General features: G+C 38.1%; 1 pseudogene; it reads left to right on the top strand.

The window, feature by feature from the left end:
- The first annotated feature begins 2,210 nt into the window (after positions 1-2,210).
- LOC116624731 lies at positions 2,211-2,519 on the top strand (annotated as a pseudogene).
- The last annotated feature ends 2,646 nt before the right edge of the window (positions 2,520-5,165 follow it).

Here is a 5,165-nt window from a genome sequence, read left to right as displayed (position 1 = left end):
TTGGCTGTACATGGCAATTCCCCAGTGTAGGCCAGTGCAGAACATGACCTCAATCTTCCAGCTAGCTGCCAGTTTGCAGGCTGTGCTGACCCAGCAAAACTACCTGGAATCTGGAGGAGGGCTTCCAGGGCCATTGACTGTGTCCTGTCACCTTCAACATCAGGGCAGCATGTCCTTAGAAAGAGAATGAATGTTTTTTACCTTCATATCACTGAGGCTCAGAGGAAAAGGGCAGGTGTTCGTGAGGACCAAAGTGGGAGAAGGCAGGGGATTAGGCGACATTCATTCCAAATAATAAAGAGAATGGTAATAACGGTAATAAGAGCTTGCATTTATTGAGCTCTGGCCCTGCGCTGAGTGAGTGCCTTTCTTCCATGCATTATCTCACTCAAAGCAAGCTAATCTCTCTCTGGCCTGCTTCTATTTTAACAGAATCACAAAGTGTCTACAGAAAATTGTTGTTAACCACTGAAGGTACGTTGGCACTTGTCAATTTTTGCTTTGTTTTTGTTTTTGTTTTCCATCTTTTCTCAAAGGCCTAACAGAGGTCAGCTGTAACAGTCTACTGATGCCTGTGACACTGTGATAATTCTTGTGCAAGGCTGACAACGAGGACAAAAATCAGCCCTGCAGAAAACAGACTGGCCTGCCTGGAGAACAGAGCAGTCACATGTATGAAGTAGATACATCTATGAACTGTCAATCACCAACTTTGAAAGATTCATATTTACAGGATCCTAGAAATGGAGCTGACCTAATCCTTACTGATCCTTCTAAATGTTCTGCTGCATTGAAAAAGACTGAAGAAGGGAACAAGGTCTATTATACAATCCAGGTATTGGTCAGAATGTTTTGTCCTTTCCTTGGTGATGAGCTCCAATTAACCCAAATCTGATCTGGACATGCTGATCTTCATCACAAATTACAGATAACACTGGAACAATTTCACTGCCTTTAAATGCTTAAATGTTACATCACTTAAGCAACTAGAGTACACATATTAAAGCTTTAATTTATAATCCTTTTGCCGAAGCATTTCTGTTAGAATTTAATTTAACATTTCTCTAGACTCACACTCCAAGTCCAATCATCACAATTAATTCCAATCTCCCTAATCAAGGACGCATGTCTTTACTTATTCTCCCTAAAAGTAATGGAGATAATAAATGGATGAATGTCATTACTGTTCGTGACTGTGGTCAGTGGCTCTCAGGTCCTGGGTCTGGGACCATTGCCCTCTGGGAGACTATCTGAAAGTTAAACAACCCTATGTTTAGCTGCTAACAACAACAATAACAAAAAGAAGACTGAAAAAAACACACATCAAGTTTGTTACAGAGATGATGATGAGACAGGCTGAATCACTATTGGGAGTCAGGAGTCCAAGGCCCCTCATGCCTCATGACTGGCAGCTGTAAAGGGTTCCCTCTGCCAAGCCCATTGGCCAGAGGTCAAGGGGTCACATTCCTGGCACACTGCCTTGGAGAAGTGGCTTGCCCAGCCTGAGTGGCTAAATCCAGGCAGACCGGAATAACACTTGCACATGGGATCTGATCTAGTATCTAAAATCATACAGACAGGAAAGTAGTCAGCAAGTCCTCTCGCAATTCTGCAAAAGTTGGGTGTTTGGGGGCTTTTTTTGTCCCAAATGAGAATGAAGGAGAAGAGAATTCCTTCCTAGACTTCAAACTCCTTGAGGATAAAGATATAATGGAATATCGGCACACAGTAAAAGATGAATAAATGGATGTTGGAAGAGAAATTAACTTACATGTCCTATCATGGAATGTGTATAACTACTTGACAAAGTAAGTACTCTTGTCCCCATTTTGCTATGAAGAAACTCAGAAAGGTAAGTTTGGTGACTTGTTGAAAAGGAATAAAGCCAGGACTCAAATTCAGGTCTTTCTGGCTGCAAAGTTAATGTTCTTTCCATTACATCATGCTGCTGCATACCACCTGCTTTGCTAAATTAAGAAGAACCCTCCTGCAACTTTTCTAATTATAAAATTTACAAGATGGTTCTATAAATGTAAAACCCCTTCCATCCCATCGTCTTATTCCCTGCAGATGATCACGTTCGTTCTTTTATTCATAATGTAGAGGTGAATCCTCATTAACACTACTCCTTTGTCTCTTCCTATCCTCCCTTCCGTCCCTAGAGTCACACAGAGAGATGTGCCAGGTGACTAATTTTCCAGGCTAGAACCATGATCCAATCTGTCCATAACCTCCTGGAGAAGCCTCCACCCCTGGGAAAAGCTGCTGTGACTCAAAGCCTAGACTGGCCATATTTTGGCATTATCTTAGGGTGGAGCTGGTTCCTCCGATTCCTGCTGAGATCCCTAGGGATATTCAGAGCTGTAAAAAAAATCATCACTGGTGCTCAAATTGGTAGTTTCAAACAGCTCACAGTTAAGGAAGCTGTGCTGAATGGTTTGGTGGCCTCTGACGTGTGGATGTGGTTTTGTGTCAGCAAGATCATAGGCATGCATGGCATCGTCGGCTATAATGTTTGAAGCCCAAACATTAACAACTGATTACATTTGATTTATTATTTGAGTGTTCTTAGACCATGTGTGACTAGACTGCTATCTCAATAAAATAGTGTGTCAAAATCAATGTTTTCTCTATCAAACACTACAATGGAAGGTCACAATTTCTTCTGATATTAAGTTGAGTTATCCTTTGCTTGGATACATTAATATAGCTCTAAATGCATGTCTTTGTTTAGCTTGAAATTGGAAAGGATATATGTAAATATATCAACCTGGTACATGTATATATAAAGATAACATTTTAGTTTGAAGGTTTGAAATATATGATATTGAAGCTTTATTTACAGAAAAGTTGAGGCAAAAGACTTGAGAAAACTGGAACTTGCCATAGTGGGAGAAATAGTAAGACCATGTGCCAAAGTGATATAGTTAAATCATGTCAGTGGTCATGAGAAATAAAATTTGACTATTTCTCTTTGCTAAAATCAGGGAAAGATCCCTTTGTTAACAGCTATGCCTATAAATATTGCGGTACTTCTTGTCAACTTGAATATAGCCTCCCCAAGAAAGAATAGCAGGGTGGTGTTCTAAATATGTATCTTTGTAACAACTTTAACAGTAGGACTGAGTGAATGAGAGCCACGACCTACATTTAAGTCTCTTTGATATGTGTTATATCGTTAATCTGTCCAGTTTTATGATTTTTAGAAACTATCTTTGCAAAATAAAATATCCTACAGATATTAAACAGTGTTATAACTTAGTATCGTCCATGAGTCAAAATAGCATCTTATGTCCTGAAATAAATAAAAGCGATTGGTATCAATAAATAAATAAATAAATAAAGAGGTGACCCTTCTCTGTTTCAAGGTGAAAGACTCCCTTTGTGGCCCTCATTCTCATCCATTCTCCGAGGCCTTACTCCATCAATAATTCCCCCACTCTGAGCCGGATTTCATTACATACTCATTCTTTCTTATGTGACTACTTCCTGCCAATGTAATAAATGTTTTGAGGCACTTCTCACCTTAAAATACATACACACACAGCCCACCTCCACTCATCAGGCTACTCCTTGAACTACATTCCTGCTCCTCCTTCCTTCCCTTCACTACCAAGTTCTTTTCTCAATGCCTCCATTTCCTCACCATCTAATCATGCAAAAGAAATCTTCTTGATAACCACTGAAGGATCCTATCCAACAGCCTGTTCTCACTTTCCATCTTCCTCAGACTCTCTGCAGCAAGCCACTATCAACAACTCCTGTTGCTTCAGATGATCTGCTCCCCCAATGTTTTATAATGCTGTTCACTCTCACATCGACCTCTCATTCTCTGGTTCTCTTTCTGACCCTAAATGTAAGTACTCCCTTTGGTTGTGTGCACTGCCCACTTCTCTTCTCTCTACCCTTTCTCTTTTGAGAATTTTATTAATCTTTTCTATCCATCTTCAGTCCTGACTTGCTCCAGTGCACATTTCCAACTGCCTAGTGGACATTTCCATCTACTGTCCTACTGACATCCCAAACTCAGTATACTCAAAATATAGGCATCTTTCCTTTTCATCCATATCCATTTATTATATTGTAATTACTAGTCTCTCAGTCATTGTGGAAAAAAAAATTGCAAACGTCTTATGCTACAGAAACCAAATATTAGTCATGGGAGGTACAATATTTATTAGGACTTATTTTATTTTGTTTAAAAAAGGAGTTTTCAAAATTAATGCATAATTTTCTAAAGTAATTAATTCTAAAGTATTACTATCTTCAGTATTATTATAATTATCTAAAGTATTATTAAAGAATAATCCAAAAATACAAAATAGTATATTATATACAGCAAAAGCTGTACCTACAATTCCCTTTCTCAGAAGCAACCAGTGTTATCAGTTTGCTATGTATCTACCCAGAAATACCCTATGCATTTGCAATGATTTTTATATATGTACATCAGTGCCCCTCAAAAATTCCAGCACACTGAAATGGTAGCATGCTATATACATTATTCACCAAATTACTTTTGTTGGCTTAACAATGTATTTTGGAAGTTATTTCTTACAAAATATACCTTATTCATTTTTAAGGACTGCATAACATAACCCTTCATGGATACATTCTCTGCTGGTAGACATTAAGTTGTTTCCAATGTGTTTGCTTTATAAGCAATGTGACAATGACTAGTTTTGTTTGTGTGTGTCTGCAAACGTGTGCAGATATATCTGTAGAACAAAATACTGTACGTGAAATTGTTAGGGCATAAGTATTTTCATTTTTAATAGGTGTTGCTCCCAACAACAATGTATGAGATAATTATTTTAAATTATTATTTATTTAAATAATAAATAATTATTTAAATAATAATTAGATTTTATTTTATTAATAATTATTTAAATAATAACTGGAGTGAATTCAAGTGGTCTTAAAACTTTTGAGGGGCATAGGGCTCCATGCTCAGTGCGGAGTCTGCTTGAGATTCTCTCTCTCCCTCTCCCTTTCCCCCTCCCCCTGCTCTCTCTCTCTCTCTCTCAAATAAATAAATAAAATCTTTAAAAAAAATTTTTTTGAAAATGCCCCACTTTCCATTTTCTATCAAGCATCTGACATTCCATCATTATGGGGGTAAAGGGTGGCAGGGTAAATGTAGTGGGAATACAAGCAGGTGTGGA

This window comes from Phoca vitulina, unplaced genomic scaffold, assembly GCF_004348235.1.
Source record: "Phoca vitulina isolate PV1807 unplaced genomic scaffold, GSC_HSeal_1.0 scaffold70, whole genome shotgun sequence".
NCBI classification, from domain to species: Eukaryota; Metazoa; Chordata; class Mammalia; order Carnivora; family Phocidae; genus Phoca; species Phoca vitulina.
This window is presented reverse-complemented; position numbering and strand designations above follow the sequence as displayed.